We start from the raw sequence: 14,831 nt of genomic DNA, 5'->3' as shown, positions 1-14,831 counted from the left end.
ATTGTTGATATGGAGTATCCATACAATGCAATCATTGGTCGAGGGACGCTTAATGCCTTCAAAGCAATACTTCATCCATCATATTTATGCATGAAGATACCTTCGGAACAAGGGCCCATTGCTGTTCACGGGAGTCAAGAAGTTGCCAGGAGGGTCGAGGGGAGTTGGACGGATTCAAAGGCTATCCATAATATAGATCAAGCCGAAGCTTATAAGCAGTATAAGCACAAAAGAGAGAAGGCTGCTTCAGCAGATCAGCCGAAGCCTATGCTCTTGTGTGAAGACATAGCAGACCAAAAGGTACTGCTGGGATCTCAGCTATCTGGTGAATAGGAAAAACTCTGCTAAGGTTCTTATTCAACAACAAAGATGTCTTCGCTTGGACAGCTAATGATCTCTGTGGTGTCAATAGAGACATCATTGAGCATTCACTCAATGTGGACCCATCCTTCAGACTAAGAAAGCAGAGGCTTTGGAAAATGTCTGATGATAAAGCTGAAGGTGCACAAAATGAAGTAAAGAGACTTCTCAGTGCCGGTGTTATCAGAGAAGTAACATATCCAGAGTGGCTGGCTAACACCGTTATGGTGAAGAAGGCTAATGGTAAATAGAGAATGTGCATTGATTTCACAGACCTCAACAAGGCATGTCCGAAGGATGAGTTCCCTTTACCAAGAATAGACTCCCTTGTAGATGCACCCGCTTCTTCAGAACTTATGAGACTATTGGACTGCTACTCGGGCTATCATTGTGACAGAACCTCCCAAGTCATTAGGCCCACCTATAGTTGTCCTTGTCCAACGGACTTCAGACAACCCTGCAGATGCACCTGATCACTTGACAAGTTCGGTATCTGAATTCCTTACCTTTCCCAAGAGCGTTTCACCCGTCACACAGACATTACAATACATCGGAGATATGAAAGTGCAGAAGCAGTTACAATAACTTACTTTTATTGAAAAAGTAAGATAGAGTTATATAGTTACAGACCAGAACCAAAATATAAGAGTGTAGAGTATTATTATTACATAACATGGGAGGCAAAAACCCCTCCCAAATAAACAGTAAAAGTTTTTTAACGGAGGGCCTTTCCTTCTGCATCTTTAGTCTTGATTCTCTTCTTTCGGTACCACCTTGGAACAGAAGCAACAAAAGTTGGCTGCTTCTTCACCTAAAACAACATGGGACAAAGCCCTGAGTACGAAGTGTACTTTCGCAAGACTTACCCGACAAAGTAAAAGACTCTCAAGGATATGCTGGCTTTAAGGTAGTTGAGGTAAGACTTATCAATAATCAATGACTCTGTTTGCAGAAATGCTTACTAATAGTGGATCCTTAAAAATCCAGTTTTATTTGTCACGTTAAGTAAAATTACCTGCAACTAGAGTTCTTTCTACCCTAGTTCAATCACTTGACCTATACAGATGATGTGGTTTTATACCCCCAGAGGTATGAAGATAGAGTACCTACACATTGCATTCCTATGCATACATTGAAGTGATATTTGCAGGTATTGTTGACTCAGGGAAGTGTTATAGAACCTATTGTGGTTGTTCGAGGAAATGAGATGGTATTGGTTATAGTGGGACTACTGAGTTCTATATCTACAAGCATTTCTGATTTTTAATTGTGACTCTTTTAAAATGTTGATGAATTCAATTTGTGGTTTAAATATCTCGTCAGAACAATTAGCTTGCTGAGATGTTTCATCTCACTCTTGCATTACTCAATGCAGGTGCTTGTTGCTCATCAAGGGGAGTGGGAAGTAGCAGCACATCCACCTTCATTCTCATAATAATGCTGCCCAGACGCAGCCATGATTTAATTAGAAACTTCTTGTCAAAGGATGTTTGTTTTTAACTAGTCGTGCGCACTGATTAATTCAGTTCATGTTGTTATGGTTGTCTTCCCATTGCTAGCAGATTATTAATGTCTTATATGTTTTCTTATCATGATATCTATTTATACTTTGTTGCTTCCCCCGTTTATGCAATTTTCAAAGGAGATGCTGTCGAAATTTTATATATGAATATTAGATGTGTAGTTTAGTAGCATTCTGGGGTGTTTGTGGATCCCGGGGTGTTACAGTTGGTATCAAAGCATAGGCTTTAGATTCTTGGCAATTTGAAGATAAATTTGACACACTTGCACATATAGGAAGGGTATGGGTTCAAATATCTTTGATATATATTAATGTCTTTGGAGTGCAGATGACAATAGTTTCACCCCTCCCTATTCCTTTACGGTGATGTGGTAAGTTGTTTATGGCTTAATGCTTGATATAATTTATTTCTGAAATTTTGATATTGTTTTATTAATGCGGTAGATATCGCTGGTCATTGGTGAGAATGAAGTTGTTATTATGATTGTGATATACAAGTATGCCTATGTTGTTTTCACTATGTTTTTCATGGTTGAGTTTTATTACAATAATATTGTTATATATGCTTGATTGTGGATGTTTCTAAGAGGAGTGTGAATTGCGTGTTTTGGGGTACAAGGTAATCATCAATTTGAATTTAAGTTGTTGAGCGGTTGGTGGATAGCTCCAACTATCATTGCAAAGAATGATTGTTTATGTTGAGAAACTAGTTTTGAAAGAAATGAATATTGGTACTTTATATGGATTTTTGGGGGAAGTCTTTTCATAGCCAGAATGGCTTACATGTCGCTCTCATATTGTGTGTTTTAGTTGCCACAAAGCCTAGATGTGGTTTAAAGTGGTTGCCTGTTAGTCATACTAATTGAAGAATAAACCTTTGATTCTCTTGATCCATTGATTATGTATTGATACATTGAGGATCTGATGGTTCCCTTTTCGATGCATGCTTGTGGAGCCATTTTTTTAGACCACCTATCTATTGGTTTGAAGGAAGTCCTTGCCTAGCCTAGAGTTGGTTGGGTGTGGCTAGTCACCTATTCCTAGATCATGTGGTGTTTACATCAGCTTAATATGTTTGTCAAATGTGTGAAGGATTAGGGGTTATTATTATTGACTTTGTATGTCTGGTACTTTGAGTGCATCGTATGATAGAATGAAATGTAAGTTTCTGAACTACAGTAGATGAAGACTTATATTATGTGTAGGTTATCCTTACTAGTTGGATATTTTTCTTAGTTGAGATGTTGAATGAAGTATAGTGACATGGGTTAAGCAAGTATTGTGTTGTTGTTGGGCTATCAGTGCTCTATGTAGAGTTTTTGGCATTTCTTCGATGAACTATGCCGCACAAGATGTTATTGGCTTCTTTTGGCTTTATTGCTCCATTAGTTCTATAGATTTTCTCCCTTTTGGTGGGGTGCAAGGAATGTTAGATTACATGATTATCTTTTCATGATGGCAAGAATAAGGTTTAGGAAGATTAGGAGTTTTGTTCCAATAGAACTACTTGTTTCATAGTGCTTTAAGGTGAGGCGTTTGATCTTCTTATACATTCGTCGGGTGTAGATGTTTCACCATTTAATTAAAATTAATGGTTGAAGTTGGTAAGGGTTGTGCTTGGTGCATATTACCCCTTCATAAAAGAGTGTTGTCTTAAGACATTGATGTTGATGTATAGCTGCATCCAAATTTGATGGTGTGAAATTGGAGTGTTGATTGCAACTATGACATGCTTTGAGCTTCATTACATGTTTCATGCTTGATGTCAGGTCGTGTAGTTTCCTTAGACAATTAGTCCAAGGTAGAAGTTCTTGTGTTAATTAAGACCAATAATGGACCCATGTTTTGAATTGTGGTGCTATATGGGGTACCTTGGGTGTTTTGCTTGGAGTGGCCGAATTCGAGGTCGAATTCTTTTTAAGGGGGGTAGAGTGTAATATCCCAAAAAAAATGTTGACCAAAAGTTAATCTCTGGTGCGTGGATGAGGTAAAGGGTTGTGGGCCATTGGATGCAAAGATAGAAGTCATCTGAGACGTCGTTTCTTTCTCCCACAAAAACCCTAGGTGGCCACCCTTTTTTTTTCCCTTCACCCCCCCTCTTGGTCGCCACCCCCTTTTTCTCCCCCTTGGCTGGACGCCCCCTCCCCCTATGGCAGCCATCCTCCATTGCTTCCTCCCCCAAGATCTCCCCCTACGCAGCAAGGATCAAGAAAAGGAGGGGCACGTTGAATTGAAGAGGAAGAGAGGATCAAGGAGATGTTCTTCCCCATCTCATCTTGAAGATTTCTTGGGGAAACCCTAGGTATGGATGAGATCCTTGTTCCTCCCTGTAATTATAGGCTTTTGGAGGTTGTGGATCATGGGAATTAAAGGATTAGAGGTTGGATTTGATGCGGGGTTAGGTTTTGATCTCGAATTTAGTTTTCTGCAGAATGGCAGATTCGACAGTTTCTGTTCATGCCAGTTTTCCGTGGTCTTAGTGGCCTCAAAAAAATAAAAAGTCTATGTATGAGTCGTAGATAATTTGTAGATCTTTCCGTGGCCGCGAAGAACACCTCAATCGGACATCCGACCAGAAAGTTATTGCAGTTTTACTATAGCAGTTTTTCAGTCTCATAATTCTGTGCAGAATCTGTTCTCTTAAGATTTAGGCAATTTTATCAACAGAATTAAACTGTGGGTTGGTAAAAGAAGTTGTAGATAATTTTATAAGCTTTCCAGATTGTTAAAGAGTGCATTCATATGATTTGTGAAACTCCAGTTATGTTTGTTTTACTGTGGCTGTTCCTGTTTACCTGACAAAAATGAGTGGGTCTGTTCACTGGTGGGTTTCATCTAGTAAATGGCCGAATTGGCTCTTCCAACTATGGAGACTTTTGTAGAGGGATAAAAGTTCTTACTTCCAGCAGAATTTCATAATTTTTGGTTCAGCAGTTTTGGAGATATCGAATTTTAAAGTTAACCATACTGCTGTCTAAAACAGATTCAGTCAGTTATCTTGTCAGATGTTTTAGAACTTGTAGATGGCAGAATTTAATTATCTATTGAATACTGAAGTTGTAGAGTATTTTGTGTAGATACTCCTAGAGTATTTGTTTGATATCACCGCTGTTTTAATTTTAAAGATACAAAATTAACAAACAGCGTTGCTGCTGTATGGCATGTGGTTCAGGGTGGGAGTCTTTCCACTGGGTCTTGGTTTCAAGTGTAGGAGTGTTTTGTTGATTGATGGCAAATGTTTGTGAAATATTTGTACTAAGTTTTATGCCCACTAGCAGGTGGCTACACTCCAGATCATGTCTAGTACATTTCTTCTTCTTCGATGAAGGCAAGTGAATGTAGCGGTGGTTGCTTCCGTTCTGACCTGTTATTTCTATCGCCTACACTCTAATATTCAGAAGTATCAGATTCTTTCATAATTGGACTCTATGGTGATGCTTTACTTGCTTGCATTATACTGATGCTCAATGATATATTGATGATGATTATGATTTGAGTATGACTCATGAGATTAATTCACACCCCTGAAGGTAAATGAAGTATTATTTGAGGTTGGTATTGTATCTGAAGGTAAATGAAGTATTATTTGAGGTTTGTGTTGTATCTGAAGGAAGTGAAGTTTATTGATAAATGTAGCATGCCATATACATTGCATGACTCATTTGCATATGAAGTTTTGTCGTGACCTATGGTCCGACCGTACCGGTACAACTTAGCATCGTACGTTGCCCGAGAAGGGGTACGATGCGGCTTCATACCCTTAGAGGTATGAAGGCAGAGGACATATGCATTGCATTCATATGCATTCATTGAAGTGATATTTGCAGATGATGTGGTTTTATACCCCCAGAGGTATGAAGATAGAGTACCTACACATTGCATTCCTATGCATACATTGAAGTGATATTTGCAGGTATTGTTGACTCAGGGAAGTGTTATAGAACCTATTGTGGTTGTTCGAGGAAATGAGATGGTATTGGTTATAGTGGGACTACTAAGTTCTATATCTACAAGCATTTCTGATTTTTAATTGTGACTCTTTTAAAATGTTGATGAATTCAATTTGTGGTTTAAATATCTCGTCAGAACAATTAGCTTGCTGAGATGTTTCATCTCACTCTTGCATTACTCAATGCAGGTGCTTGTTGCTCATCAAGGGGAGTGGGAAGTAGCAGCACATCCACCTTCATTCTCATAATAATGCTGCCCAGACGCAGCCATGATTTAATTAGAAACTTCTTGTCAAAGGATGTTTGTTTTTAACTAGTCGTGCGCACTGATTAATTCAGTTCATGTTGTTATGGTTGTCTTCCCATTGCTAGCAGATTATTAATGTCTTATATGTTTTCTTATCATGATATCTATTTATACTTTGTTGCTTCCCCCGTTTATGCAATTTTCAAAGGAGATGCTGTCGAAATTTTATATATGAATATTAGATGTGTAGTTTAGTAGCATTCTGGGGTGTTTGTGGATCCCGGGGTGTTACACTTCTTCACCTAAAACAACATGGGACAAAGCCCTGAGTACGAAGTGTACTTTCGCAAGACTTACCCGACAAAGTAAAAGACTCTCAAGGATATGCTGGCTTTAAGGTAGTTGAGGTAAGACTTATCAATAATCAATGACTCTGTTTGCAGAAATGCTTACTAATAGTGGATCCTTAAAAATCCAGTTTTATTTGTCACGTTAAGTAAAATTACCTGCAACTAGAGTTCTTTCTACCCTAGTTCAATCACTTGACCTATACTAGCCAATTTCTTAACAACCCTTCTTATTCACTGGAATGCTACGTGTAGGTCGCTGACCAAGTCTTCATGTCCACGAAGTTACGGTGATCCGAATCGATTATACTCAGTTGAGGATCTCCAATCACACGACATATGTAGCACTTAACCCTTGCATATGTCAACTCGCCACCGGGATTCTTAAGACCAGATTAGGTTCACGCCAACCGAGAGCACAGATACACCACCGTCCAGCCTCTTGCCACGGAGGGTACATGCTACTCTCGCCATCTCTCCACTCCCATTGCGTGTTATCTTATTCTGGTATTAGTCTGCCCAAGGCTTCTAAATATTATTTAAAGTTTACCCTAAAAGTTTAGTGAATTTTGGATTTATTATTTATTCCCTAAAAATCCAGAAGCATAGTTTTTGGTTGTTTTAAATACCCAAAAAAATCCCTATTGGAACTAAAAATCATGAAACTATTTTTATAAAATACTATAGGAATTAGAAGTCTAGCAAAATTGGTCTAGTATTTTTATTATTTTTCTACAATTTCTTATAGATTTTCAATGTCTGGCAGAAAAAGAAAAAGGAAAAACTATGAACAGTCCCGGGCTGAATCTGGCCCGAACCGGCCTAGCTAGGGCAGAATGCGCCTGCGCTGTATTCTTTATGAATAAGTCCCTGATGATTTGAATAACAGGAAAAAGGTCACACTCTATTCCTCTGTCTCACTGACACCTTACAAAAACAACCCTGCGCTTTCCTCTCTTCACAATTTCCAGTCCACGACGGTGAACGCCGGGGAGCCGAGCTCCGGTGAGCGTGTATCGACTAGAATACTTGATGACTGGTGTTCTTCTTTGGTAGAGACTAAATTCAAGATCTAAAGAGGGTTTCCCCTCAACTAATTTCACTAATGGCACGCTAATACGTTCTGTCCACGGTGACAGCGGGCACAATGGACAACCAAGTGCGTTCCCAGCGATCTAAGGGGTCCTAGCTCAATTGGCGGGGTCGGGGAGCAACAGGGGCACACAAGCACGCTAAAACGAGAGAACATGGAGTATGAACGGACCTGGGATTCGCTGACCATGGTGAGGTCAAACCGAGCGGTGTTCTTGAGTGATTTGGGGGAAATGAGAAATTGGAGAGCTCTGGTGAACAATTGGAGGCATGACTTGGTGGCTTGGTGTGTGATTACCCTACGGACCCGATGCCGTGCTCAATTTATAGAGTCCGTGAGCAGTGGCCGGTGAATTGGATGAAGACGAGCGGCGACCGGAGAGGAAGAGGGGCACTGGCGCAAGCGCTTAGTGGCTTCACCGTGGCAGTCCCTCCGGTGATCACCGGATATGCCTAACACGACTAACCGCGATGTGGTAAGATGCCTGGGCACGTGGCGCAAGGCCGTGAGGTGGCAATCTCCAGCGAACCCATCCGGAGCAACCGTGACTAGCTCGGGTACGGTGGTCGGAGTAATTTAGTGGCCGGAGCATATCCACGGTGTGATATTTACTAACCCCCGGTGCTATCCAGCTAATCTGAGCGTGAATCACGGCGGCGATAGCACGAATCCGCGCGTGGCTCGTCGGCGGCGAGGGACTGAGCTGGCGATCTGATCGGGATACTGTACCATCAAAAATGCAATTCAGAGCCCCTGACAACCCAACTTGTAGCGTCCAGAACATAGATTTCTACATAAGAACTTGCTAATTCGCCAGTAGCAAACTTGCAGCCCTTCATACCAGTTACAATTATGCTATAGCAACAATCATCAATCGAGCAACAGATCTAGCTCAAAATGGCTCTCAAACCTAGTTCTAGGCCACTGTCAATCTGATTTCAGGGTTATGCTCGAATGACAGACCATCTTCAGGTCTATTTTTCTCTTACTTTCATGTAGCACTAGGCTTACTTACTTAATAAAAATTGTTCTCCTTACATAGCTCTATAGGTTTGATGTATTGACCCTAGGCAAATCCTCAATGTTTTTGGATCTACAGAGCCGTAAAGTCAGCCCTACTTCACTGTTTTCAGACTTAACCAATAGAGCACAAGGGTGGCCCTTTTTGCAAATAGGTCCAAATCTCAGGGTTTAGGTTGCAAATCCACATACTTGTGAACCACATGACTTAAGGTACCCTAATGCCTTGGTTTTTGCACTTTAGACCAAAAGTGCACTAGTTTTGCACTTAGCCCCCTAGAGTTTAAGTCTAGGGCTTTCCCGGGTTCTTTTTAGGGTTTGGATGCTACTTAAGTTCATCCATGGTGACATTTTATGACCATCTCTAATGAGTTTTGAAGTTTTCCCCTTTTAGGCTTTGTTTGCTCCATTAAGCCCAATCTAGGGTTAAGTACTGTACCCTAGGGTTTCACTTAACATGTCACATCAATACAACTTGTTTGAACTTTTTGCCTAGTGAATGCACTCTAGGTGTAACAAACACATGATATGCCAATGCTTATGATGTTATGCTCAAGTTTTAGTGGCAGTAACACCAGGGGTGTTACAATCATCAAATTTGGATGAAGAAAAAGGATGAGCCAAAGACAAGCTTCATAACTCCTAGTGGTACCTATTGCTACCTTCGGATGCATGAGGGGCTCAAAAATGCTGGAGGAAGCTTCAGCAGAATGACTGCCAAGGTTCTTCACTCTCAAATAGGCAGGAATGTGTTGACTTATGTTGATGACATCATAGTGAAAAGCACAAAACAAGAAAATCATGTTGTCGATTTGCAAGAGACGTTTGCCAATTTCAGACAAGCTGGTCTCAAGTTGAACCCAGAAAAATGTGTTTTAGGAGTGAAGAAGGGAAAGTTTCTTGGTTGCCTGGTATCAACAAAGGGTATCGAAGCTAATCCAAGCAAGATCGAAGCTATGCTTCGGATGGAACCACCAAATTCAAAGAAGGGGGCTCAACGGTTGGCAGGAAGGCTGGCATCATTGAATAGATTCATATCAAGATCAGCAGAGAGAAATTTACCATTCTTTGAAATACTGAAGTCAGCTGAAGTCTTTCAGTGGGGTCTGGCTCAACAGAAAGCCTTCGAAGAGTTAAAACAGTATCTGATAGATTTGACAACTCTAACTCCACCTTCATCAGGAACTCCTCTACTTCTGTATGTGGCTGCTTCCCATGCTGCGGTCAGTGTGGCATTTGTGCAGGAGAAGCAAATTGGCCAAGTAAAAGACAAGCACCGATATACTTCGTCTCCGAAGTACTCAGCTTATCAAAGAAAAATTACACAGAATTGGAGAAGGTATTGTATGCTGTATTGATGGCCTCCAGGAAGCTTCGACACTATTTTCAAGCATATCATATAATAGTGCCTTCATCACAACCCCTCAAAGACATAATGAGGAACTGAGAAGCTACAAGAAGGATCGGAAAATGGGCCGCTGAACTTAATGAATTCACCATTGATTATGTACACAGATCCTCAATTCAATCTCAGGCGTTAGGAGACTTCATTGCTGATTGGACGCTAGGGGCTCAGGGTGAAGAAGCAACAAAAGATGCCGAAGCTTGGACGGTATTCTGCGACGGATCTTGGGGAACCATCGGTGCAGGAGTAGCTGCTGTTCTAGTAGCACCCTCTAAAGTCTGAACATGTTTTGTAGTAAAGTTAGACTTTAGTCGCACAAATAACATTGCTGAGTACAAAGCTCTTCTTTTAGGGCTTCAGAAACTAAAGGCAATGGGAATAATAAGGGTAATCCTCAAAACCGATTCACAAGTTATTTCTAGCCACGTGGATAAAAGTAGCAAGACAAGAGATCCAAAGCTTGAAAAATATTTGAATGCAGTCTGAAGATTGGAAGCTTCTTTTGAAAGATTTTCTGTAAAAAATATCCCAAGGGGGGAAAATGAGCATGCCGATTTGCTAGCTAAGTCAGCGGCACATGGGCTCCTTTGCCTTCGGAAGTATTTTTTGAAACAATAAAAGCACCCTCAGTCGAACTCATGGAGAGAGCAGTGCTCACAATATCACCTGTACATAGTGAAGATTGGAGGACCGAAATAATGTCCTTCCTCCAAGGCAACCGCCTCTCAGACGACGAAGCTTATAATAAGAGAATGGAGGCAAGAACAAGACCGTATGTAATAATTGAGGGGGAGCTATACAAGCATGGAGTTTGTTCCCCATTACTTAAATGCCTCTCCAGGAATGAAGGACATGAATTAATGGAGGAAATACATGCAGGACTGTGTGGAGCCCACATCGGATCCAGGCCTTTACTGGGAAAGGTCTTTAGACAAGGTTTTTATTGGCCGAAGGCAGCTTCGAATGCATCGGACTTAGTCCAGAAATGTGAAAACTGTCAGAAGTGCGCTAGAGACCAGAAATAACCTTCGTCTTTGACACAATTGATCCAACCTACTTGGCCATTGCAAAGATGGGGCCTCGATTTGTTAGAACCGCTCCCACCAGCACAAGGAAATTTAAAATATGTTGTGGTAGCGGTGGAATATTTCTCGAAGTGGATCGAAGCTAAACCTATAGCTACCATAACTTCGGCCACAGTCCAGAAGTTTTTCTGGCAAAATATTGTTTGTCGCTTTGGTGTGCCGAAGGCTATTACAGTCAACAATGGAACTCAATTCGACACTGAAACGTTCAAAGTTTTTTGTGACCGAATTGGAACAAGAATACATTTTGCATCAGTAAGGCATCCAGAATCAAATGGGTTAGTAGAGAGAGCAAATGGAATTATAATGACAGAAATAATGAAGTTAATCTTCAATCATCCTAGAGGAAAGTGGCCAGATGAGTTGATCAAAGTGGTGTGGAGCCACAACACTACTGTCTCAAGGTCAACAGGTTTTACTCCCTTCAAGCTCTTGTTCGGTGACGAAGCATAACACCAGAAGAAGCAAGAACAGGATCAATAAGAACCACAACTTCAGTAGAGGACGAAACTGATTCTCAAATAACAAAAGACACTATAGAAGGGACTAGACTTCAGGCTATAGAGCACATCAATAAGTATCATGCCAAAACAATAAAATGGCGTGATAGGAAAGTTCGATTGAAGAATATCAAACTAGGCCATTTGGTGCTTTGAAGGATAGCCAACCCAGATACAGTGGGCAAGCTACAGCTGAAATGGGAAGGTCCTTTTCTGGTAGTATCTTCGTCAAGACCCGGTTCTTACAGATTGAAGGATATGGACGGCAACGACATACCCAGATCTTGGAATGCTGATGAGATTCGGCGATATTATGTGTAATTGATGTAATCTTTTTTATTTTTCCTATGGCACCCTTTTCCTTTCAGGAGGGGAGAAAGGTTTTTAATGGGGCCATAGTTTGTAATTTTCATTCTTGTTTAGCCCTATGTAATACAAGTGCCAAAATCCCCCAAAAATGTAACATGTAATATCAGAATCTACACCATCGAGTGCAAAAGAGAACAGGGAAAAGCTCAAAAGACGTCCCTAAGGGGATGCAGAGCTATAATCACTCCAAGGGTGACAAAGCTACAAAAGTCGTTCCTAAGGGAGCACAGAGTAAGTTCCGAAGCTGCAAAAGTCATTCCTAAGGGAGCGCAGAGTAAGTCCCGAAGCTCAAAAGTCATTCCTAAGGGAATGCAGAGCCAAATACCATCGAAATAGAAGGTGAAGAAGCTCCAAAGTCGTTCCTAAGGGGATGTAAAGCTTAAATGCCACCGAAATAGAAGGTGAAGAAGCTCCAAAGTCGTTACTAAGGGAATGCAGAGCTTAAATGCCACCGAAATATAAGGTGAAGAGACTCCAAAGTCGTTCCTAAGGGGATAAAGAGTCTGGGTATGGCTTCATGTGCGTTTGGGTCATACATTTGCACATTACATTATATCATTCATTGCATTCATATAGACATTCATTAGACATTCGTAGGGTCATCATCATCATGACATGAAGCATGAATGATAATATGAACATAAATAGTCCGGCTTCGACGACAAAGTGCTTCGTTGAACACAAAGAAGCTTCGTTTCAAACATGAATATAGGCATTTTATGCAAGGAAATGCTTTGATGTGTACGAAAAGAAGGGAAGGTGTTTTTTGCCTTTGGCTCAAAAGTCACATGGATTTCGTCCACAACAAAGCAATTCACACATGGATGGAAACATAAATTATATTACAAGGTATGGACAAATATATACAGTATTGAGTTCAACTCTCGATTACAATTTTTTGCAAAAATAATGCAAATATATTCTAAGCTCTATACAGGAAGGCATAAAAGGAAGCTTCAGCCCAGCAACCTTCGGAATGTGCTTTGGATTATCAACCTTCGGCACCGCCATCCTGCAGACAAATAATGGCATAAGGTAAAAGTGATGATAAATATCAAGGCAAACAACAGGTACAAATTTTGTACCGATTTAAGGAGATTCCGAGCTTCGTCTCCAGCCAACTCTCGTCCGCCTTTAGCCCAAATTTGAGTAATGAATCTATTTCCGATACTTCGGGCCTCACCAGGAATATTAATCAAGTCTGACGGCGACAAGCTAAAGTTTGGCTTGTTCACTGTTTTTGCATGCGTGCATCTGGCCTTCAAGAATGCAGCAGCCATGCAGTGAGAAGCTAACAGAGCACAAAAGTCACCACGCCCAGTTATTACTTCATCGAGGGCATCAACTTCATTTTCAATGTGCTTGAAGGTATTTGATATATCTTCAGCCGAAGGGGCAATCTCTTCATAACTGGCCCAACCGAGCTGAAGACTCCTTTTAACCGTTGCATGCAACGACTAGCAAATTCCAAGCATTTGCTCCGAAGATCCCTTAGAGATTCCTGCAGCTTCGTGTTTTTATTAGCTTCGGTTGTATATTTCGCTTGCAGTTCCTTCTTCTCTTGTTCAAAGCACTATGATTTTTCCGTTAAGATTGTTTGAGCCTGGAGAAGCTCCTCATTTAGCCTAGCATTTTCAGCTTGAAGCTCCACAAGGGAACCCTCCGCTGCTTGAAGCAAGAAGTCCTTTTCAAGAGAAGCTTCGCAATCTTTAATCTTGCTTTCCAAGCCCTTAATTATGATCTCATTTTTCTTATCTTTGAGGTCCTGTTGCATTCTCAATGCTTTGCTTAGCAGCATACTCTGTGAAAATAAGCTGACTTCAGAAAATTTTAATTCATCACAAAGATAACAAAAATCTAGGCAAAAGAATTTTACCTTGAAATTGGAATAAAAGAGGCTACCGACGATATGTTGCCGCCGGTAACCGCTAATATCAGACTCTAGCTTCGGGAAGCCGACACTCTTTGATAGAGTGCTGATTATTTTCGCCCCAGCTCGGTCGCGGATACACCCAAGAATTTCCTCATCAACACCACCAAAGAGCATGGATCCCGGCTGGTATCCACAAGATTTTGTATATTCTTCCAGCTCCTCTTTCTCTGCCTCAGACAATTCTTGACCCCCAGGTGCCGGAGGTCAAATTCTTTTCCTTTTGACGAAGTATCAGCAACTTCTTTATCTTTGCCGGGCACCGTGGCCACAATTTCCTCTGCGGCCGCAACTGCCTCCTCTGCGACCATATCTGATATCAATTTGTCAATCCCTGACATGGTGCTCATAAGATTATCAGCTTCGACAGCAGTTGCACCTTCGGCAGTAGTTTCAGCTTCGGCAGTGGTCTCAGCCTTGGTACTTGCAATAGGCATTATTCTAGAAGCCGAGGCTGGAGGTGGTGTCCGCTCAATAGCGTGCATAACATTGACAATCCTTCGTCTCTTCTGACCTCCAGTCTTCTCCTTTATAGCCGAAGGTTGATCCTTCTTCTGTAAAAGTTTTGTTAGTTCTGGTCTCAGAGGACTTAGCAGCTGGATGGGCAAGGATTCAGTCATTATCTTTAGAATTTCTGCTACTTCAGCAGCAGAGGTTGTTGGAGTTTCTTCTCTTGCCTCAGCTACCTCCGGCTCCGGTACTTCAGCCTTCCTCTTTTTTGAGACGGCCGCCTTCGGCTCAGGAGCAATTTTTGTCTTCTTTGCAATTTTCTCATCCTCCTTAACAAGTCTGGCAGCCTATCTGTTTAAAATACTAACAATTCTCTTCCTTTTCAAACCTTTGGCACCCTTGTCAAATCTTTCATAGTCCGGATATTCAAAATCTAACGTGTCCATCACGCGATTCAACGTTCGTTTTGGCCGGGTGCCGAAGGCAGTAGTCATTAGTTGGTCCTCCTTCTTGGTATAATTACCAAGGATTTCGTTGCACATAGTTTCAATCA

This window comes from Zea mays, chromosome 8 (genome assembly GCF_902167145.1).
Source record: "Zea mays cultivar B73 chromosome 8, Zm-B73-REFERENCE-NAM-5.0, whole genome shotgun sequence".
Lineage (NCBI taxonomy): Eukaryota > Viridiplantae > Streptophyta > Magnoliopsida > Poales > Poaceae > Zea > Zea mays.
The sequence above is the reverse complement of the archived record's forward strand: the minus strand, read 5'-3'. Positions refer to the sequence as shown.